General features: G+C 45.2%; 1 long non-coding RNA gene across 2 annotated transcripts; it reads left to right on the top strand.

Annotated features, from left to right (window-relative positions):
* Window positions 1-1,295: 1,295 nt before the first annotated feature.
* Window positions 1,296-10,285, top strand: LOC121464763. Of its 2 annotated transcripts, none has more exons than XR_005976554.1 (3): window positions 1,296-1,377; window positions 6,789-6,872; window positions 9,358-10,285. It is a non-coding gene; the product is annotated as an uncharacterized LOC121464763 (long non-coding RNA). The 2 variants fall into 2 exon arrangements; XR_005976553.1 differs by lacking the exon at window positions 1,296-1,377 and adding an exon at window positions 2,150-2,255.
* The last annotated feature ends 13,983 nt before the right edge of the window (window positions 10,286-24,268 follow it).

Here is a 24,268-nt window from a genome sequence, read left to right as displayed (position 1 = left end):
ACAGGCAGAGTGCAGTCCTGGTAGATGCTGCTTCCTCCAGGGAGAAAATATTTTGTGGCAATGGAGCTGGTAAGTTTGAAGGCCGAGTGTGGGAGACAGAGAGCCTGGGGCAGGGGGGTGAAGGGAAGATGTGGGTGGATTAGGAGTTAAACCTGGGGTTCCTGTCATCTACTGCCAGTCTCGGTGAAAGTTCAGACCATCAGGAAAAAGGGAGGAAGAAATGTGGAGGTATGATTTGCCAGCTCAGAGAGCAGGTGATTCTGCAGGTGGCAACATCTCTGGGAAGAGGATGGAGTTCCATAGGTCAAGCTAGGGTCAAGTTCAGCTTGGTGCATCTGTACTGTCTGCATGTTCGAGCCTTGCCCTTCTCCCTCTGGGGCCTCCTGCTCCAAACCCTTATATCCCAGGTCCTGCAAGACTCCATTTGCTCTGTGGGTTAGGAATCCCTTCCACATTTTTCTATTGGCCCAGGTGTTCTGCCTCTCTTTGCAGCTACAGGTCTAGGGTTTGCAGAATTCCCTGACCCTTTTTTCCTGTCTTTCTTCTTTTTCTCCTCTCCCCGCTTTCCCCTCTCATTCTTGAGTTCTTCAATTTGCTTAGCAGAAAGTCTTACCCAGGCTCTTACAGAGAGTGATGTCCTAACTCTATGCCCTTAAGTCAGTACCCGAGAACAATTGGGGCTTTCTCCCATGGTCTGTTTACACTTTTTGTTTTGTTTTTGCTTTTTAAGACAGGGTTTCTCTGTGCAGCCATGGCTTCCTTAAAATTGCTGGCCTCAAACTCCTGACTCTACCTCCAGAGTACCCGTATTAAAGGCATGCACCCCCATGCCTGGGATCAGAGGGCATTTGTGAGGCTGGGTGGCAAGACTCTAGGGATAGCTCAGAGGTTAAGGGTGCTTGTTGCTTTTGCAGAGGACCTGGGTGCAAGACTCAGCCTACAGATAGTAGCTCACAACTATTAGTAACTACATTTTCAGAGTATCTTATGCTCTATTATAATTTCTGAGAGAGACGGGCATCATGTAGAGCCAGCAAAATGCTTACATACATTTAAAAAAGAAAAAGAAAGAAAAAGAAAAAGCTGTGAGGGGAGTTGAGATTATGGCTAATGGCCACTAGATGGCACTAGTCTAACATACAAAATAATAAATCTCTGACTGGGCAGGTCCAGGATAAAGTGTCTAGGAAGAAGTCTATAATGAAAATGTAGGTGTGGCCTGATGTAGGTGTTTGTTTTTGCACGTGGGGTAGGTCCTGGTGGCTGCAAGGTCCCCTCTTGTAGAAACAAAAGGGCTGAAGAGCTGCTGTTTGTATCGTCACTCTCCCTCCTATCAAGGTAGCAGGGTGCTTAACTTCTCCTCACACCCTTGTCCAGGTAAGGTGAGAGCGCCAGGCTGGACATGAACACACTTGATTGCTCCTGTGTCCAGGTGTGACCTTTGGGAGAAGGAATGGCCTCCTGTTTCCTCAGTAGGCTCCAAGAATGGATCTGTAGCTTCAGATAATGTCAAGAATGGTCTAAGGAAGAGACGGTGCTGAGATTGGCATGAGCTGTTAGGAGGGCTTGTGTGCTTGGAAAAGCCCACACCTGTCCATAGAAGTAGACAACCCGGATGGCTATGGAATTTAGTCTACATGATCTCTATTCTCCAGGACTGTGTTGGTGTGTGTGTGTGTGTGTGTGTGTGTGTGTGATAGAGAGAGAGAGAGAGAGAGAGAGAGAGAGAGAGAGAGAGGAATTAAGAAAATAATATACTGTAGGACTGTAGTTTAATGTTGGTGGAACTAGACTTCTAAAAAGTGGGTCCAGCAGGACTTGAGCTCGTCCTTGAGGGATTTAAATAAAAAAGTCGAACTTACCTGGATAAAATAGGAAGGTCTTGAGCTAGCACAATGGGGACATTTTATCTTATGTGAACAGAGTGTTCACATCAGAATCTGTAAGATCTGGGGTCCTGGTTGAATGGAAGCCAGGGGGATGAGTTGGAAGCCAGGGGGATGAGTTGGTTCATGATACCAAAGCATCAGGAAACTACGTCAGGCTGCTGAGCAGAAATGTGGTTTTCCGGAAGTGCTGATTAAGGGAACTCTCTACTATGGCTTAGGACTGGTAGTTGATTGACAGCAGGAATGGTTTTTCTTTTGCACAGTGCATGGCCTTGGTGTTCAGTAAACGCTGAACAGAACGCATAGCAGGAGCCTCAAGGACACTGAGGCCAGCAGGGGACCCCTCCAGGGAGGTGAGCCTCACTGGTGAGTGTGTGCAGCCAGCTGCCCTGCCTGAGTGCCGCCCACACTGAGTGTTGATTTTCCAAAGGCTGCTTTGTTCAGTCGCTCAGCGGAGCATGGGAGATGTGATCACTAGCTGAGAATTACACAGGCAGTCTTTGCTCTCTGCCACTTCCAGTTTCGCTGACACGCTTATTTGACAAGGCCTAAGGAACTGTACCATCCTTTATCCCAACACGGGGCTGCAGCTAGGCTCCAGCACTGCTCCAGGCAAATCCCACGCCTGTTGTGGAGACCCCACTCTGTGGGCCCAGCTGTCTATGGAAGGTGGCACACACAGAGGGTCTGAGTCGCCATGTGAATGGAGGTAGTGAGGTCAGTGCAGGTATGACATGGGACACACTTACAGAATTTAAAGATGCAAATGCAATCTCAGAAGTGAGTTCTACATACGGGACCCAAAGAGCAGGCCTAGCATAAGTCTGATCCTGGGTTTCTCTGGGGTCAATTCAAGCAGAAAGATGGGAACACTTGGGTGTTCAAAGAATAGGCTAGCTGTCAGTGAGCACACATTTACTGAACCCCAATGTAGGCAGGGATGAGTAAGACATGCTTCATAACCCTGTGGGTACAGAGACAAGGAAACCAGCAGTTATAGCATGGCATGGAAATGGAATGTTGTGTCTTCGTTGGGTTGGTGGGATTTGGGATCCCTTTGACGTGGGATCACATTACTGATACGGATCAAAGCAGTAACAATTAGCTGGCTGTCAACAGCAGAGTTCTTCTAAGTGCCAACCAGACCTGGGAATGAAAGGAGCTGAGCAGAGAGGCCCCTTCTGCTGTCAGCACTGCAATAGCAGTCTGACCACGCTGATTACACTTGTCTTTCGGGGCATCCATTTAACTCCTCCTGCATTAGAACTTCACAACCCAAGGCAATAGCCCCAAATGGGCCATTCTCACTCAACCCCCCACAGCACCCATAGGACGACTTCCTCTTTTCTCTAACCAGATGAGCACCTCAAATCTCAGCCATTGTAGATATTGACATGATGCTCTTTTTTTTTCTTTTTTCTTTTCTTTCTTTCTTTCTTTCTTTCTTTCCTTTTTCTTTGCGGGTGCTGGGATTGGTTCATTTCAGTTTTCACACTTTAGGATTAGGGCTGCTTAGCTAGTAAAATCTATGAAGATATTTTCAAATCTCAAAAGCTAAAGAAGAAAAACTTCCGTCTTTATGGTTTTGAATATTTCAGACAAGATACACCCAATGTGCACGAGTGGTCCCTCCTCTCCAGTATTCTTTCCCTGAACATCTGACAGCTAATGTCACCTGATTCTCCTGTTCTTTACTTTCCTACAACCCAGGGAATAAAAGCCCAGGACAGCACAAGATTACAGATGAAACAATGCGTGTAATGAGGGCCAGCCTGGAGAAGAAAATGAGCTGAGCACACAATGTACTTAGAAATAAACCTGCAGGTATAGCTTCACTCTCCCACCTGGGCCTGGCCTCCTCTGCTTGCTGCTGATGGACAGACTCGCTGATACTAACTTTCCAGCTGATTTGCTTGTTGGGACCAATGTCTCTGGACTACATTTCCTTGTTCCTCTTCAGTTTAAGGTGGCTTAGTGATGGTGTGTGGGTCTGTGAGGTGTGAAAGGGGGGCCACGTGTGCTATTGTAGGTCTGGTTGGGAACAACCTCCCATCTATAAGTCCCTGCTTCTCTTCATCCGTGGCAACCCTCCACACACTGCAGATGACAGGGCCCTGAATGGAAGGTACCAATGCCTGGCACCGTTACTGCGAGAAGTGACACTTCTTGCATTAAAACCCTGGAGAGTTGAGGGTTTGTCTCTTAGGATATCTTTTATGACTTCAGCTTGCAACCAGGTTCCTCAAGTAGAGAAATGGGCTGGTGGGTTGAACGATATGAGGAGTCTCTTCAGGATGTAGCATATTCTGTCTTGATCTCGCTGTGAAAGAGAACAGCAAACACTGCAAGAATGACAGTGAGCTCGAACCATAGCACGCCATGCCCTCTTCCTCAGTGACCGACCTTGGGGAGCTCCACGTGTGGCCAGTGGCTACAGACCTCTCTTTTCTGAGCCAGATGATACAGCAGGATAAGAGCTTCTGTCTCACTTTCATAGCAGCAGCGAAGATGACAAAAACAGCCGTTGGTAGATATGGCTTTTGTATGCACTCAGTGCTATATTAGGCATTGTTATTAATGATAATAATTGGGGCTTGAAATCAACAAACACCAGGAACTAATAAGAGATCATTTTAAGTGTGACATTTACTCTCAGTGACATAATATTAGCTCAAATGATGGCATAATCTATTTTATGTAAATCTAGTAGATGGAGATTAAACTTTTTATGCACAGACGAATTAGAGAATAATTATTTTCAAGTCAGTAATCTTTAACTATCAGGTTATTTATCTTCTATTGATTGATACTGAAAGAAAGGGGCCATTTTAGACCCAGAGGTCATCAATTAAGGATTGATTCAAGTAGCTATGAAGTAACCCGAGATGGAGGGAGGATAGTGTCACAATGAACAACTTAAATATGGTTTGTAAAAAATAGTACATAAAAAAACTCGTGGTGCTAAGACATATGAGATACCCTTTCTATGGGGGTCTTTGCATCCCATGTGTTAGAAATCTTCCAAGGAATCAAAACAGACTTTCTGTTGTCACAAGGAGACAGACAGTGCTCCTGTGGAGAGCTCACTCTCAGCTAACAAGTATTTCACAGATGTTCACTTGTGTACACCGTGCTAGGCTAATACTATTCCTCTTCTTCCAGATAGGGAATCTGATGCACAGAAACTGATGCTCCCATTCACAGCCAAAGCCAGAGAGCCAAGCATCTCATATTAGTGCTAAGCTAAGGGATGCGTATTCATGTATGTTTAGGTGTATGTCTCTACGCAGCTGCTTGTGGCATATTAAGCCTGTGTATGTGGAAGCTGGAGTATGAATCACTTCAGTCTTAGGTCTCAAGCATTATCCACCTCCAGTTTTGACACAAGGTCTACTACCATCCTGGAAATCACCAAGTAGGGTAAGCTAGCTGGCCAGTGAGCCCCATGAACCATTATCTTTGCCTCCCCAAATTGGAGATTATAAGTACTCACCACCATGCCCAGTTTTTTCCCATGAGAGTTCTGAGGGTTCCTACTCATGTGTGCCTTTGTCCAAAGTATCCACATTGTATAGACTGCCAACTGTGTAGCCTTCTCAGTTACCAAACTAACTCTTGCAATAATAAAGTGCTTGTGTTCAGTGACTGTTATCTTTCTTAATAATGGCTCCACTGTAAGTGTGAAAGAATACTGCTTCTGGCTATTTACGTACACCAAAGAGGAGCCACAGTGTTAACCTTAAGTGAACATTTATTGTAGATGTATCGGAAATAACATAGTCTCTACAGAGGGTTTGATACTAGCTACAGTTCCAGCTTCCCCTGGTGGTCCTGGAAAGAAGCCCTTAGAGCTAAGGGAGAATAACTTTATGTGAGATGTAGGTAACAACAGTACCACCCTGGAATGGTATTATAGATTTAATGATGCAATATTTAGTGTAGACTTAGTAATGGCCCATTATTCTTAGACACTTAATTATCATCATCGTCTTATTCCGTACATTTGATCCTGGTACCACACTCGATTTAATAAGGCTGGGATAAAACTGCCAAATGCAAGGGGCCAAGGGAGTGACCCCAGCCTAATAATCTTCCTTCATAAATGCTGCTGAATCTCTTTTCTCACCCACTGAGAATCGTGGCCTGGGCTGCATCATGGGACAGAAATGGGGAATAGTTAAGATGCGACACGAGAACTGCAAAGTCAGGGGCTTACTCTCGGGAGTCATTTGAGAAAAGGCTCAGAAAGGTTAAGCACCTTCTCCATGTTTTCAATCCCTAACTATAGGTGGGATTCACACCAGGGCATCAAAGCCCAAGGCAGGGACTCTTTCCACATTTCCTTCCTGTGGGTCCCCCTCTCAGGCTGCCTCTGGCTTTAGAGCCGGTATAACTAAGTTCCAAACTACCCTACCTCCTTTATTTTCTATTGCTGGTGCATTCTGATTTAGATTTCCTTGCCTTTCCCCAGCTCCTGCCTTTCTTCTCTGCACTCCCTTGTCATTTCAGGTCTAATTCCTGCTTTGTTCTCAGAAGACTCCCACCTTCTGATCTGCTGCTCTGGCCACCCATACCATGGTCATCAGCATGACCTTTTAGGTGGCAACTACTATGTCATCTCTCTCTGGGTCCACCTCTCTCCCAACAGAACGTATACAATGCTGGAAATCTGGAAGATCAAATTTTGGGTACAAGGGATCCTACAATGAGTTTTAAGTAGCAGATGGATAGGTGACATGGTGCATGGCGGTAATCCTAACACTTAGAAGTTTGGGTAAGGAATATTCCAAGCTCCAGGCTAACAATCTTTGCTAAGAAGTGGAATCCTGTGATGATGATGATGATGATGATGATGATGATGATGGCAATGATGATGATGATAGTTCTATTTGTGAAAAGGTGTTGGGATCTACTGGCATTGCTGAACTGAAGGTACTGGAACACTATGCAGAGGTTGACAGAGGGGAGCCCAAAACTTTCAAGGTAGGCAGAACAGCACAGTTTTAACTTTCCCTTAAGTGTCATGAGTGGCTGTGAAAATCTTATGGTCCCTGTTGTGGTTTGAATATAAAGTATCCCTCTTGGGTCCCAGCTGGTGGCTGTATTTTGGAAGGTTATGGAGCCTCACAGCAAGAAGTGAGTCACCAGGGGTAGGTCTTGATACTTTGTAGTCTGACTCCACTTCCTTGACCCATGCAGAGTCCTGACTGTGAATTCAATGTGAGCATCTGCTTCACGTTTCTGCTGCCATGTCTTCCTTCCCGCTATGGACTAACACCCTTAAACTGTGAGCCAAAGCAGAGGAAAGACTTTCCACAGTTACTACTTGAGGCAAGAGAGCATCTTCTCAGACTGAGATGCATTCTCTGTGTTCATCCCACCTCCCCTGATACTGGGCTGAAAGAGCCTCCTGATAAATGCACAGTGATAATAATGGGGACCCACTCCCAGCTGCTCCTTATCCGGGCACCCCAACCACACACTCCTTAAAGCACGAATATATTTTCAAACGTTTGCTCTCTCAGGATTTTAAATTATGAGCATAGCTTTAAAGGAAGAAAGAATGTTCCCTGTTGTGAACAAGATCTGAATCCTGACTTACTGTATTGACCTGGTGTTGCCTGGTCACCTGTCCATGCCCTGACTCCAACCGAAACCCCTTGTCCTCTAATTCCTGACCTGACACTACATCCTTGTCCTTCTGTGAATCATCTTTGTCTTGTTCCAGACTGGCTGTGACTGTCATGTCTTCTTTATGACTTCCTTGTTTAATTATTCTGAGCTCATCTCCATCTCTTTCATAGCTCACCTATTCCAAGTTTCCTTCTCTTTCTGTTACTCCAAAGGCCCCAAGTCTTTTTTCTGCCCCTGCTCTCCCAGAGTCCAGTCACAGGCCTTCTCTTATGTTTTTGCTATTAATTATCTTACCTTCCTCTGAATCTCTAATCATCTAGGTTGATGGTCTCTGTCATGGTGGTCTTCTTGCCATTCTGTTGCTCTCTCTCTCTCTCTCTCTCTCTCTCTCTCTCTCTCTCTCTCTCCTCCAGTTCTGGGGGGGGGGGAGAAATGATTTTGACGTGATGAGGGATATCTAGATTCTTGTCCTTAATTCTTGTTATTCACAAGTTTGTATTCATCAGTCTTTTAAGTATCTAGTTGCCATTAGGAAGTGTTAATATGGATAAAAGAAAGTGTGGCACCAAACTTTCTCATTTTCTCTGGGAAGGTAGCCATAGGTGGAGCCATTAAGAGTCAAGGCAATGTGGTTATGCAGTAATTGCAGCGCGAACATGAAGGAGCTCTGAAAGGAGGAACATTTTCAGTCTGAGGTGCTCCAAGAAAGATCCTGTGAAGGGGACCATTGTCTTGACTCATCAAAGTCAGCCAAGAGGAAAGCTAAAACCAGGATACACAGGGGACAAGATGTTTTGAAAATGACCTGCGTCTTGAAGCTATGGCGTGTGTTAGAGTTGGCTGATCTAAGGGGAGATTTCATTGGGAGTCCTGGCTATAGCACTCTGGGTCACAAAATATTTAGAAATGACTTAGAGACCCATCCTGAAACACATTGCAGGTTTAATAGGAAGGTCAGGGGATTTTCCCTGTAAGTGACTAGATATCCCTTAAAGTTATCAAATGAGATTTTACAGATGCTATTTGTAGTTTCATGGCCAGTTCTGGAAGGAAAGATTAGAGGCAACTTTGGATAAAGTTTGGAGCTGCAGCAGAAGTCTTAGAGGGAAGGAATGGAGGGTGGAAGCAAGCTTGAGGGATGCTTAGGGAGTACAAGTAGGAGGGATTGGAGACAAGCTCTTTAGACATGCAGAAGAAGGATGAATGGATGGGGAGAAAGCTTGGGAGAGAACAGGGTATGGAAAGGAGGGTGAGTTGGCAGAAGTTCAGTTGAATGAGTGCAGGAAGTGCAGCTGCAAGGATTCTGACCAGGAAGGAGTCCTTTTGCTTGACAGAAGGAGGAAATCAAAGAATCCACGAGAAGTTCATGTGATACTTGCTGTTCACTGGCACACCAAATTCAAATGCATATATTACTTTAAAAGGTTTCTTATTTTTAATTACGTGTCCATCTGTACGTATGTGTTTTCATATGTGCATAGGTACCCAAAGAGGACAGAAGATGACACTGGATCCCCTGGAGGTGGAGTTACAAGGGTTGTGAATTTATCCATTATGGGTGCTGAGAACAGAATTTGTGTCCTTGCAAGAGCAAGACATGCTCTTAGGCACTGATTTGGCTCCCTGCCCTGTAAATCCTGTTTGTCACTGAGGTTGTTTCTACACTCTCCATAGAGTTACTACTGAAGAGATGATCCAATAATATCATCATTCTATTTTCATAAGCCTCCTCTAATGAATTTTGTTTAGAACATCATGCTAGCATGTGTTTTCTTCTAAATAGAATCTCTCTCTTTCTTCTGCCACTAACAGCTTGTATTTCCCTTTTTACTAGGCCCACTAGGAAACCCAGAGGCCAATTTCCTACAAATCACAGCAAAAAAGAGTCTTTTTTTTTGCATTCAACAAAAACTCCTCTCCTTTGCCTGGAGGACATCTGATTTCTTTTTTGTCTTTATTTTCTATTCCCGTGTATACAACTAGTGATATCTTTAAAATGTTCAATATAAGTTTATTGAGCAAATAAAACCTGCAAATGGCGATTTTCTCCATAAATTGGAGTACTTAAATTGTCATAACATGCGTTTTGCACGTTGTTTTGACCAAATGCCAAGATGTTGCTACAGTGAAACTTCAAATGCTGTCATTATGTAAATATTTCATTTTAAGCCACGGAAAATCCTTTTGGAGTCTAGAGAAGTATAAATTCCTGAAAATGGGAAGAGGCTTATCCTCTCTGGGCCTCAAGTTCCCCTGCTGTGAGGTTCTGACGAGAACGGTGTCTTCTCACTCAGGAGATAGTAGAGACTGAAACTATCTGGAGGTATATCTGTAGACAGAAAGTGACATCAGTAGCAAGGCTTAGTATCTCTTTGTGTTACTCCTGTGGGCATCCCAAACCAATGGACGAGCTATTGGCCATGGAGTTTGGAGTGGGTGCGGTCTTAATTACCTATGGCCTTTTCAACTCAAAGATCTCATAAGTAAGGGGCATGCTTATTCTTAGGTTAAGTTGGAATTTAACATGGTCAGTAAAATTTTGTATTTATAGAGTATAATTGTTGCTCTCAAATGTCAGTGTGATGAAATTTATAATAATCTGGGGCAAGGACGTCCGAGTATGTCTGTCAATGACATCATCTTGATGAAGTCAATTGATACGAGAAGACCACTGACCTGCAGAAGGAGAAAGTGAGCTGAACGCAAGCATCCGTTACTCTCTCCTTCCTGACTGAAGACTTCTTGTGACTCTTCAAACTCTTGCTGCCTTCACTTTTCCCCCATGATGGACTGCCCTTGAAGGGTCAAAATAAACTCTTGTATCCTGAAGTTGCTTTTGTGAGGATATTTTTATCACAGCCACAGGAAAGTCTCTAAGACATACAGAATGGTTTGGGGGTAGCAGGGAAGAGTGACGGGATTGGGTGTTTAATTCACATCTGATACCAAGGCTAGCTCCAGAGATTGTCCCAGCAGGCTTTGCTCCATCTTAGATATAAAAGTTGAGTAGCTGGCAAGAGAAGCAGTAAGGAAGCTGTTGACGAGCAGCCCTTTGCAGAGCTAAAGGGCATCGTTTCCACTTGCTCTACCCTCTGTGTGTTTCTAGAGGGAGAAGGGATGACTAATGAGAATCAGGCTTCCTCCCTGCGTGGCCTGCTGGCTGGCACATTGCTCACAACCCGTGATAAACTATCCCCTTTCTCAAAGGCACTGGTTCATGGTGGATTATTCATGAGTTACCCTGAAAATGTTGCTTCTATTTACATTTTTGAGCTTGGGATACAGTTGTCCATGGGAGGTGCCTGGTTCTGGAGGAGGAATAGAGACACAAAGTTAGAGGAGAGTACGGGAGATTTGCTCTCATTGTGGTGGTGGAGACAACTTTATTTAAACAGTCAAGAATGAGCTCCAGGGTTTCACCATGGCTATGGTTGAACTGGCTGGGGTTTGACAGTCATTTTGACATCTAGTCACCTAGTCATTCAATAAACACTTTCTGAATGACTGCTGTGTAAGACATGGCACACGGGTTGCTCTTGCTGTGCGATTATGCTCTTGTATACTGTAAAGATTTGTTACTCATATTTAGTTCAATAAAATGCTGATTGAACAGTAGCCAGGCAGGAAGTATAGGTGGGACAACCAAAGTAGGAGAATTCGGGGAAGAGGAAAGGCTCAGTCTGCAGTCACAAGACAGAAACAGAGGAAGCAAGATGAGAATGCCCTACTGAAAAAAGGTGCCACAGCATGTGACTAAACTGGACAGGAATTATGGATTAATTTAAGTGGTAAGAACTAGTTAATAATAAGCCTGAGCTCATACTCCAAATTTATATTTAATATAAACCTTTGTGTGTTTCTTTGGGACTGAATGACTGTGGATCCAGTGGGAAAGAAACTTCCATCTACATGTTCTCTAGACAGAGAATATCACATTTTATAATGTATTTGCTATGTCTAGGAATCTTGTTAAACCTGAGATTTAGTATTCCTGGTTTTCCAGTAAAGCCTGGATGTTTGATATCCTAACAAGACCCCACCCTCCAAGGGCTGCCCCTCTTGCTGACACACAGGACACATAGTGACACATGACTTTGGCTCTTAAGGAGTTTGCGCTCAGTCTACTGAGGCAATCAGATGACCAACAAGTTAACTCAACAATTAAGGTAAAAGAGAAAGCCCAAGTCAGGAGACAGAATGACACAGGAATAGGAGTTAACCATTCATTCTGGGTTAGAGGAACAAGGGATGCCTTCAGCATGGGGATAAAGAATCATATCTTGAGGGGTCAGGGAGAAAGTTCAGTGGGGAACAGACTTGATGTTCTAGTATGAGGACCTGTGTTTAGGTTTCTAGCACCCATGTAAAATCTGGGTGTAGTAGGAAGGTAGAGAAAAGAGGATACCTCAGGTTTGCTGTCCAGACAGCCTAGCCAATCAGTGAGCTCCTATTTTAAATCCCATTTAAAAGAAAATGAGGTGGAGAGAGATGGAGAATGACACTGGGTGTCACCTCTGGCCTCCACACGCATGCACACAGCTATGTATATGTATGTGACCTCCTCAGCACACGCAGGCACACATGCACACATGCACGCAGCTGTGTAGATGTATGTGACCGCCTCACCGCACACATGTACACAGCTGTGTAGAGGTATGTGTACGCCTCACTACACACCTGCACACATGTACACAGCTGTGTAGATGTATGTGTCTTCCTCACTGTACCAGCATCTGTCAGGAAGCTCAATTTTAATAAGTAAACAGAGTTGACTATGGCAGTGAGGGCACTTCACAAGCTGAGCGTCGAGTAAAATACAAGACTCTTTGGTGGCTGGAAGGATTTCTGGGCATATAAATGGCTGAGAACCTGAAGTCTTTCTGCACAAAAATATTGGTGAAGTTGCTCCAGGATCAGGGAAAAGATCTAACTTTCACTCTCTTCTCTGTGGAGGACCTTAATGGTGTCAGAAGTGAGGTAAGTCTGGGATGCTTTCCCTTATCCTTGGCCTTGGGAAAATATGGAAATAACCAAGGGAGTGGCCAGCTGATAGGAGACATCATAACTCCAAGTCTATGCTCTGTCCCCAGAGCTCTCATTCGTCACCATCACCCTGGAGGGACTTGGTTTCATAGCTTCCTCTCCTTGTTTTTTCCTTGTTAAAATGTATGCCCTGGTCCTCTTCTTTGGAGAACAAGAACTTTACTTGCAGCTGTCAAAGCCACCTGTGCTCAGCAGTTCTCATCCGAGATCTGGAATGACACACACTGGAGTCCTTCAGCATGCTCAGAAGGTGGTTGAAGATGACCTAAGTCATACCACTTCTGAATGATTTGGTTCAATGGTTCATAGTCCCCTTCCTTCATGCCTGCCTGCCTGCCTGCCTGCCTCCCTCCCTCCCTCCCTCCCTCCCTCCCTCCCTCCCTCCTTCCATCCCTCTCTCCCTCCCTCCCTCCCTCCTCCCTCCCTCCTCCCTCCCTCCCTCCTTCCTTTCCTCCATCAGATGATCTCCCTTCTCTTCTCCTTCCCACTTTCCCCCTCCCCTCCTCTTTCCCCTTACACTCCTATTCCCCACACCTCTCTGCATAGGCTTGCCACATAGGTATTATAACGTACATCAGTGGGGAAAGAGTCAGAGGGGAAGACTGATAAAGGGCATAGTGGTTGGTGTAGCAACTCCCCTCCTCACCTTAGCAAGTGCACAAGAGCAGGAAGACTCTCTGAGGCCTGGCTCATGGCTACTGTTGAAGGGAGGAGGTTTGGGTGTCTTCAAGGTGCATGGATGGCCAGGGTCTAGAGCATTGGATACGCTATATGCCGGATAACACCCAGGCACTATTGGCTTTCGAGATATCACAGATGGACCCCAGGGACACCACTCAAATTATGGGCTGAATGAAGTCAAAACAAAGTTGAAAATTCTTACAAGTTTTGTACAGAAGTTCTACAGTTCAGCTCAATAAACACCCATGGGACCCACTCCAATAAAGGTAGCTCAGCCTCCTAGTTACTTCAGGAAAGACTCCGAGGCTCAGAGGAGGGAGGTAGCCAGTCCGGAAGCACTGGGTTAGAACTAGGTCCCAGGTCTGGCAGCTAGGCTGACATGCATCCTACACATGTGTCCCCTGTGGCTGCTGCTGCAGGCTGCTAGAGATACATGTACACACACAGATAATTAACACCAGCATTTAACCCCCAGCTCCGAGGCTCTGAGGGAAAATGATTTACAACCATCAGCAGCAGCTGTTTGGGAGAACCTGGAAAAGAACCACCTGGGTTATCTCTTCTCACAGGACATTGGCATTTGAGTGCACTAAGACCAGCCTCTGGGATCGGAGCCACCAAAGATGACCTATAATAGCCAGAATTAGATCATTGTCTGTGTAGAATCCTGTCAGGCCATCAAAACTATCCAGGTGTGAAGCTCTGCTCCAGGCTATGGTCAGGGTGAAGTGAGTACTCATGGAAGGAAAGGGTGACTGATTCCAAGGAGTCAACATCCAGGGTACCAGTGGAGTCATAGGATGGGAAGAACATGGACTCTAGGGTCAGAATGATTTTTATCTATCTGCCTGCCTATCTGTCTGTCTGTCTATTGTCCTTCTCTCACACAGTTCCCCCAGCTCCTCCCAACCACTCCCCACCTCTTTCCAACCACTCCCCACCTCCTCTCTCTCCCAGACCCTCTCTTCCTATATTTCCCTTCAGAAAAGAGAAGGCCTCCCAGGGATATTAACTGAATATGGCATAGCAAGTTATAATAAGACCAGGCACAAACCCTCCTATGACTCCACTGGCTCTGGCTTCTGTGGCTCTGGTAATGCGGGGCTGAAGAGTCAGCCATGATTAGCAAAATACCAGAACCATTGGAGTGAAAACTTTGCCTTTCTGGACAATTGATACTGTTTAGTTGGGGCTGAGAAATAAGCCACAATCAAAAAGACACCAGCATCACTGAGGTACAATCTTCTGGGAAGTGTTTCCTGAGAGTCAGCACACAGAAGCTGTGTTCCAGAGGCAGCCAAGGTTGTATCTCATGCTGCCAACCGAACTTGACAGTATAAGAGTCACCCAAATGGTTCTGAAGAAATAAAAGGGGTCATGGGGAAAAAACTGAGGCTTGACATTGTGTGTCAGGACTGCAGTCTCTGAAGAAAGCCCAGGAGAGGCTACCGATGAAAGTGCAGTCCAGCTCCAGCAGAAGACTCCAAGTTTTGGAGATACCAGTACCTTGGGATGACCCCCACCACCAACACCAGGGAAGTAGAGTCAGTCAGAGCCTAGAAGAGAAGCTGTGTATACTCCAGAAGGAGAAGCCCAAGCCCTTTGGAGAAGCCCAGATAAGTGGACCCAGACAGTGGACATGCTGTTATTTCCCCTGTGGGGAGTTTGGTTTTGCTTTGATCTGATTGCCACTGTGCCCTGGTTCTTCCCTCTTGAAATAAGGAAGCATTCAATGCATTTTTGATTTTACAAGAGCCCACAGTTCAGCAATTGATTTTTAAAAGGGATTTTGGGTTCTAAAAGAGACTTTGAATTTTTAAAGAGATCACATTATACAGCGTTTGAATTTGTAAAGACTGTGGGACTTTCACAGTTTGTAGAATGTTTTAGACTGTGTTGTTGATGTTCATGTGTGGTCTTAGGGATGACCAAGAAAGGAAATGTTATGATTGAACAGTGATATGTATATTGGTCAAAATTACAAGGGATCAGTTGTCCTGGCTAATTTTATATCACCTTGATACAAACGAGAACCATTTGAAAGCAGGGAACCTTAACTGAGAAAATACCTTCGTAAACTCTAGCTGTAAAGCGTTTTCTTAATTAATGATTAATAGGGGAGGGCCATCTCATTGTAGGTGGTCCTATCTCCGGGCTGGTGTTTCTGGCTTCTATAAGAAAGCAGGCTGAGTAAGCCATGTGGAGCAAGCCAGTAAGCAGCACCCCTCCATGGCCACTGCATCAGCTTCTGCCTCCAGGTTCCTGCCCGCTTTGAGGTCCTGTCCTGACTTCCTTCAAAGGTGAATTGCAGTGTGGAAATATAAAGCAAATAAACCCTTTCTTCCACAAATTGATTTTGGTCCTGGGGTTTCATCACAGCAACATTAACCCTAACTAGGCCAGTCAGCGTACTCCTTTGAGTTCCACAGTATCTTCCCAATGACTGCTGGGGTGGTAGCCATGAGACTGCCACAGTATATTCACCATGCCAGGATTACAGTGTCGTCTTCCCACAGTACATGTACCATAGTGCCGGCGTACAGCCTTGAGCATACCATAACATATGTAGCGTGAATCCTAGGTAATAGGCACGAGCTTCCTACAGAAGTTGCACCCTAAGTGCTGGCCTAATGCTTAGTTCCTCATTGCATATGCATAGTGAGGGTTGGGTTTACAGACATGAACCTCCCCCAATTGCCCATGCACCCTGAATGCATGCTTACTTTTTCTGTTTCACAGGTCACTCAAAATGAATCCTGGGTAATGGGCATGAGTCTACCCTAGTACAAGTACCACGTGTGATAATTACAGGTGTGACCCTCGCACAGTACATGTACCTTGACTGCTGCCTTCCAGGCAAGCATCTTCAGTGCACAATGCACAATGGGTGTGGGACTACAAGCATGAGGCTCCCATTGCATATACAGTGCAATGTCTAGCTCACTGTTTCAAGTCTCGCACATTACATTCCCAAAGAGTTCTGGGTTACAGAAATGCATCTACCCTGGTAGACACACCGTGATTGCTCACTTGCTGTTTTGAATATTGTACTCATTCACTCATTTAGTCATGAGTCTCACACAATACATGCTGGCTTACTCTTTGGGGTATTGCACACTACCTTTCAATGAGTGCCGGGTTACAGGCTTAGCCCTCCCTTCCCCCCAGTACATGCACAGCGTGTGCTGGCTTGTTCTTTTAAGTCTTGCACAGTATATTCGGAATGAGTCCTGGAGTTTATTCATGAGCTTCCCACATTACATGCATGGTGAGTACTCCATTATAGGTGTGTGTTTGTTTCCAGAGTCCATGCATAATGGGTGCCGGGTTACAGGCTTGAGCCTAACACAACACATACACAATGAATGCGGGCTTACTGTTTTGAGCTATGCACAATACAGTCGCAATGAGTACTGGGTAATAGGCACGCTCCTACTAGAGTACAGGCAACATGAGTGCTAGGATTATGAGGTCATCCTCCCAAAGTGTCTGAACCATGAGTGCTGGCTTACAACCGTGAGCCTAGCATAGAACAAGCACCATGAATCCTGGGTCACAAGGCACGAGCCTCCCACTGTGCATATATGCCATGAGTGCCTTCTTATTGTGATTTGCATAGTACATTCACAATGAGTACAAAGTTATAGGCATCAGCCTGCCACTGTATATGATCCCGTAGTGCTGGCTTACTTTTTGGAGTACCACCCAATACATTGACAATGAGAACTGGTTTATAGGCATGAACTTCCTAAATATATGCACTTTAATAGCTAGTTTATAGACATCAACTGCCCACAGTACAGACTCATTCTGTAAGTTCTCTTTTCCCAGAGAACCCCAACTATGACAATGCACCATGAGTACTGTGTTATCGCTGTGGGCCCCCCATAGTACACATACTAAGTGCTGGGTTACAGCTGTGGATCTCCTATGCACCATGAACACCGGGTTATAGGAGGGGTCCTCCACATTATACGCAGCACAAGTTTTGAGTTTGTGTTTCATACAGTACATTCACAGTGAGTGTTGGGTTATAGGTGTGAACCTCCCATAGCATATGTGCCATGAGTGTTATGTTAGTGGTTGAGCCTCCAAAAAGCAGTAGCCATGAGTGCTGGGTCACAGACCTGATTCTCCCAGAGTATATACAGCCTGAATGCTGGTATACAGCTCTAAGTCTCCCACAATACAAGGGCTGTGAGTACTGGGATACAGGGCTCAGCCTCTCATGGTACTTGCACCATGAGTGTGATGTTGCATGTGCCTGTAGTATATGCATCATGAATGCTGGGCTATAGGCATGAGCTCCCACAGTATATGCCCCACGAGTTTTGGGTTCCTGCTTAGACTCTCACACAGTACATTCTTGGTGAGTCCTTGGTTAGAGCCATGAGCATCCCTCAGTCAACGCACCATGAGAGGTGGGATACAGGGGTAGCCTCCCAGAGTACATTCACTGTGAGTTCTGGGGCACAACCAGGGGGGCTCACAACAGAACAGGCATGAATGTTGGATTACAGGCATGAGCCTCCCCACAGCGCATGTTCCACAAGTCCTGGTTTACTGCTTAGAGTCTCAAAATACATTAACAATGAGTGTTCACATATAGGTGTGAGCCTCCCACAGGATATGCGTCACTGCTGGGTTAGTGGTGTGAGTCTCCAAAAGTACATAAACCATGAGTGTTCGTATATTGACTTGAACCCCCGAGAGTAACTCCAGAGTGAGTGCTGGGTTACTGGGTCAAGCCTCAGACAGTATATTCACAATGAGAGCTGGGTCTCTATAGACACGAGCCTTCCACAGTATACACGCCATGCTGCTAAGTTAGAGGCATGATCCTCCAGCAGTACAGACTCATTCTGTAAGTTCTGTTTTCCTAGAGAACTCCTATTATGACAATGCACCATGACTGCTGGGTTATACTCATGAGCTTCCACAGTACATGCACCGTTAGTTCTGGGTTTCTGGTTTGGGTTTGTCAAAGTCCACTCACAATGAGTGCTAGGTTATAAGGCGTGAGCCTCGTGCACCGTGAGTATTGGGTTAGTAGTGTGTGCTTCCAACGGTACATAAACCTTGAGTGCTGTGTTATAAACCTGAACCTCTCATAGTACATGCAGCATGTGTGCTAAATAATAGACATTGCTCTCCCACAATGCATGCAACATGAATGCTCAGATACAGGTGTGTGCATCCCACTGTACATGTGCTGTGAGTGTTGCGTTACAGCCCTGGGCCCACCCTGGTAATGCATTACGTATGATGAATGCTAGGTTAGAGGCTCACATGCACTTGAATGCTTGGTGACTGGCTTGCATCTCTTAACAGCATGTTCACAATGAATATTTGGAATATTTGGTTATACTCATCCTACGGCACATGCACCATGAGTTCTGAGTGTGAGAGTTTAACTCTGGCCAATTCACCCTTAGGATTAAGTCCTCCCATTCTTGCCAGCATAACCTTTCTGTTGCTATTTTTTTTCTCATCTGAAAACAGTGACTGAATAGGATCACTTACTTCAAATGCGAAGAAGTAGAACTGACCAAATCCATGAGAAGCACATAGCACAGTTCCTGGTCTGTGTTAAAAGTCCTTGGTTCTTTGCCACCTGTATTTCATTCTTGCTACCTAGATGCTCTACTTATTCTATATCTTGTTATCTGTGTTTCTTTGAGGAGACCCCTCCCTCAGTTTCTGTACCAGGGAGGTGGTATATGATAACATCCAGCCTGCTTATTGTGTGCCTGCCGTCAGAACCAACAGGTATAAACTCTGTTTCTTGTCACATTCCCCACACAATAAGTGCAACAACCATATAGCATTACACCATAAGAAGCATTATGTCTTCTGGAGATGGTTTGAAGTATGCAGGTAGATGATCACAGGCTATTTGCAGACACTAAGCTATTTTATATGAGATGCATGGGAGCCTATGGATGTTGGTATGTAACTTGGTTCTAGAACAAGTCGTCCATGAACACTGAGGGATAGATGCTTAGCTGTTATATGCTGAACACTGACTATGGTGCCCCTGTTTTCAAGATGGTGCTGTGATTGTTAGGCATAAGGAATGCTGAGAAAATATACCTGTCAGTGAAGCCCTTCCACAGCCCTTCCCAGAATGAGAATTCTGGGAAGACGCAAGTTTTAGTCTGCAGTTGTGACCAGATGCAAAGGATGTAAGATGTGACTGCCTCACTGAAAAAGGTACCAAGCCACGTGGCTCACACAGACAAGAATTAAGAGCTAATGTAAATTATAATAGTTAAGAAGAAGCCTGGGATACTAGGCCAATCAGTTTAAAATTAATGTGGACCTCTGTGTGATCTTTTGGGAATTGAACGATTGCAGGACTAGGTGGGACAGAAAAACTCAGCTAACAGAATGGTGCCCAACACGGGGCTTGAACCCACAACCCTGGGATTAAGAGTCCCAGGCTATACCGACTGAATTCTTCCCAGAATTCTCATTGCTCCACCTCTACTTCCTGCCTGGTTGCCCTGCCTATACTTCCTGCCTGGCTACTGGCCAATCAGCATTTCATTAAAAATGATACAAGTGACAGGATAAAAGGAGCATTGTCCCACAGCACTTAGCCTGCTATCCTCTTCTCTTCTACCACTGATGAAATATTTCTAGAGACAAACTGGATCTTGTTGCTCCTCTGCTTATCTCTGTCAACGGTTCACTATTTTCTCCATAGTTGAAACCCAAATTCTTCCTAGATCTGCCTGCTCTGATCACCCTCCATCACTTCACCCATGCTCCAGGTACAAGAAGCATTCGGAATGATCTGCAAACCACTCTCCCACTGACACACACATCCTCTCAATCTGTATGCTGGGTATATATGGGTGACTTGTTGAAGTCAGAGAAGCAAGCAAGTTAGAAGGCCCTTAGTCCCTTGGAGCTTACATTATAACAGGTAAAAACCTACCTTAGAAAATCGAGGCATACTTTGAGTTCATATACTTGTATATTTGGGGATGCATGCATGAGTGAATAAGCAGTATCACGCCACAGACCTTAGAGTCAGAAGTAGTGAGTACGGACCATTAACTAATTGAGCGGACACTTGCCTTTCCACATCCAGTTCAGGTGTTATTTTTTTCTAGGAAGCCTTCCTTAAAGGGAACATATTCGGGTGAGGTGCCATGCATCTGTGCTCTCAGAGAAAATTGCCAAGTTCAGAGTATTCCTAAAATGTTACACCTGATACCAGGTATAAGTAGCATCTGTCCCCAAGACTGTCAGCCTTTTGAGGTCAGTGACAATGCCGCTCAGTGCCCAATAGCTGCTCCAAGTAGAGTCAAAATGATGACCATGAATGAGTACCCAGATGCATGAACTGGGGGGGGGGGGGCTAGGATCAGGGAACAGAGAGACCGAAGCAGCCAAGCCCAGGAAGACTCCTCTTTCTCCAATTTAAAAGAGTGCACTTGAAAATGGAATTGTGGAACTGAGTTGGGCATTTGTTTATAAATGACAAAGGCGGCCAGGAGCTTTGGAGGAGACCCTCATTCATCCTGCCCCCATCACCTTCCTGTCATTTTCCAGTTATTTAGAACCAGCTGGCCAGATAGCCCTTAACCAAGCAATATACATGTTAATGTGGAGAGCAGGGGCTGAGATTGAAGTAGTAGCAAAAACACATTATTCAAAAAGGAAGACGAGGAGGAAAAGAGAAATGGACAAGGTAGGGGAGGCTCGGGGCAGCTCCAGCCTTCATTGAAAGTCACAAGCCGCCATGTCTGCGAGGGCCTGGTGGCCACCTGCCTCCACTCTGTGTCCCCTCCCTTAGACCTCTCTCTCCCCAGTCTAAAAATGCCCTTCGCTTAGTTTATTTTTAACCATCTCCATAAGGCCCCTGGCAGTCTCATTTTAATTAGATTTGTACCCAAAGAGGCCGCAGCTATTGATGGAATGATTTCTTCCCTTCTCTCCTTATTGGCATTGCGTAGGGGGCAGCCAAAAATTCTTTCAGAAAAATGGAAAGTTTAGCATTTAATTATTTTTTTCTTGGCTATCTGGTTCCAGTCCAAGAGCATTGGAGCTGGCAAGAGGAGGTGGCTCTTGCTCTTGCCTCCTTTATCGACTTGTTGGTTCTTAACTATGGCTGTCTTCATTCTTTACCCATGGACAGGCTCCATTATTTGCCTTTGTCTCCAACTAACTCCCCTGGATCTCAGAGATGAGAGGGTCTAGGAAAGAAATAGGTGCAGGAAGTGTTCATATATGAGACTTCTCAGGGCTCTGAGGCCGTCAGGAGGGGCAGCAACTTTTTTGGGATCCAGACAGCCCCTCTTTATGTTACGGTCATAGTGGTGATGGGAACAGCATTTGGTGACACTGTAGATCCATTCTCAGAAGCTAAATGGCAGCTCACTTAGACAGATATGTGCCCCAGAAGTCGTAGTCATGTGGAACCATGAGTACACAACCCTGTTCACTTGTGCAGACACACACACACACACACACACACACACACACAGAGAGAGAGAGAGAGAGAGAGTCATAGGAAGAGAAAGAGAGAGAGTAAGAGGGAAGGAGGAAGGAAGGGAAGGAGGGAGGAAGAGAGGGAGGGAGAAAGGGAGGGAGAAGGGGGCGGGGGAGAGAGAACTCACAGAACTTTCTGAGCTGCCAGAATGGTGTTAGTCACAGCGTGCCAGGCTTCTGTTTGCTGAGTTAGTCATACTAGATTAGATTACTCTGATATAATGATCACTTCACCACACCCTACTCCAACTACAGTCTATTTTGTGCTTTGCAAACTCTCTGAACCTGAATGCTTGACTAGGGCAATTTTCCTGCAGGTATCAGCTCGAGATTTCACACTGGTGCCTTTGGGAAGACGGGATTGTCATGACAGAATCAGAGCTGGACCACAGCAATTGGATGCTTTGTCGATCATAGATTCCAAGTGTTACTATCTCTATGTTCAGCAGAGGAGTGTAGTAAGGAGGCCGCTTGTTTGTTCCAGGCTGCCCAAACCTGAAGCAACCACACAGAAACTGTCTTGATTAAATCAACCATTTATAAGATTAGTTATGCCTTCAAATCTTCCCTCTCCCATGCCTCAGTTTCCTCCAGTGAAGGAAGTGAGAAGATGACTTCCTGTTTAGATCCACTGCATAAAACACTATTAATGGTCTATACCTCCCTGTGCTTTGTCACTTTGTGCTCTAGTAAAGTGCCTTGGACCTACCATATATCTGATAACGGTCATGTATCTGGCATCTCTAATATCTGGGTGTAACCCTGAGGACAGGGCCAGCAAACCTGGCCTATGAAGTCTTGAGAGTTCCTCTCAAAGACTTACGTGTCTCCTCCTTACTTTGACATCATTTCTGGTCTGGTTCATTTCTGGCATCACCAACCACTTTATCTATAGTTCACATGAATGACCTATGGCTGCTTGGACATGGCATTCCACCCCACTTCCTCCTTGCCACTCTGCTCTGGCTACACCAGCTATTTACCAATTGATATTTGGTTTCTCAAACTCACTACATTTATGCCTGCTTTAGGGCTCTCTACCTGCTTTCTTTTCCTTATTGTATCCCTCTCTGTTCTTCTCGGGGCATCCTCTTTATGATCTAGAGGATATTTTTAGACACTTTGCAGGTCATCTCATCACGATCTTACCATGATCAGAAATTATTTGGAGTTTAATTTGACTGTATTCACTGTTCGCCCTTCTCAGCTAGGATGGGAGCCTTCTGAGAGTAGGGACTGAACCTCCCTTGTCTTAATGTTACTGTGTCTGCCCTTAAGACAGTGGCTGGCAAAGCTGCTCGGGAAATTTGTTGATTAAAAAAGCTGGCATCAGAACCTTTGCTCTCACTTCTTCCACCTGTCTCCTCCACCATCCCATTCCCATTTCACATTCATACATCCTTCCTGTTCTTCAAGGCCACCTCCTTTGCAGAGTTTTCCATTCAGACCTATTTCCCCACCGTGCCTTAGAAGAGACAGTATTTACAAAGGACGCTTCAATCCTGTCCTATATCTTTTGCTTTCGTTATACATCATAACCTCATAGCATCTCAGGGGCTAAGACCTTGGAGGTGAAAGATGTGGGGTGATCCTGTGGCTCTTGAGAAATGTCCCGATGCCTAGAAGGCACATATCTTGTCTTGAGTTCACCTGATGGATATCTCGCTGATATCTTGGCTACACACAGACTGAACTGTGCCCTGCTTCCATTTGGAGGAGGTCCTGGTATACCCAGTTATCTCCTGATGTTCCTATATCAGAGAGGAGGCATTATCTTGTGTTACAGGAACTCCTAGGGAGGATTAACCTGAGGGTCAGTCCCTCAGAAAGGAGATTCTGATGGGTTGCAGAAGGTGTTCTGCTTGGTATGTATAGCTTTGGTATAACCAGAACTTCAGCATTCACTCTGTGTGTGTGTGTGTGTGTGTGTGTGTGTGTGTGTGTGTGAGAGAGAGAGAGAGAGAGAGAGAGAGAGAGAGAGAGAGAGAGAGAGAGAGAGATTCAGAAGCCTTGCAAGCAGTGCAAGCACAGAGTTGAGACTAGAATTCCCAAGCCTTGAGTCTGTAGTCCCTAGTTCATTGCTTCGGTTTTTTGAGCCATGTTCTCTCTCTTCCATAGCTCAATTAAAACAAAGCAAAGCAAGAGGCAATGTTGCCTGAACAGAAAAGCACAAAGCCAATTAGGACCAAAGTTGATTAGCTGCTTCTGGGTTGTTGTTGTTTTTCCCCTGCTTCTGGTGGCTTAAAAGCTTTCAGAAATAGTTTTTAAATAGACTGAGAAATAAGATAACAACAGTGTTTTTCAATAACAGTGATACAAACAAGCTACAAAGCTCCCAACCAAGACTGTGAGACCTCCTCTCCCCCAACTTGGCTTGCAGCTTCTCTGAGCAGGAACATGGGAGGTCATTAAAGTGTGGAGTCCTGAGGTAGATGATAGGAGACAGATGGAGTCTCTTGCAGAGGGGGCCAAGCTGTTCTCTGACCTCATACTACTTGCTTGGGAGACCCAGCAAAGCT

Source organism: Microtus oregoni, unplaced genomic scaffold, assembly GCF_018167655.1.
Source record: "Microtus oregoni isolate MIOR12 unplaced genomic scaffold, Mior012 000001F_ref0000356, whole genome shotgun sequence".
NCBI lineage: Eukaryota > Metazoa > Chordata > Mammalia > Rodentia > Cricetidae > Microtus > Microtus oregoni.
The sequence above is the reverse complement of the archived record's forward strand: the minus strand, read 5'-3'. Positions and strand labels throughout refer to the sequence as shown.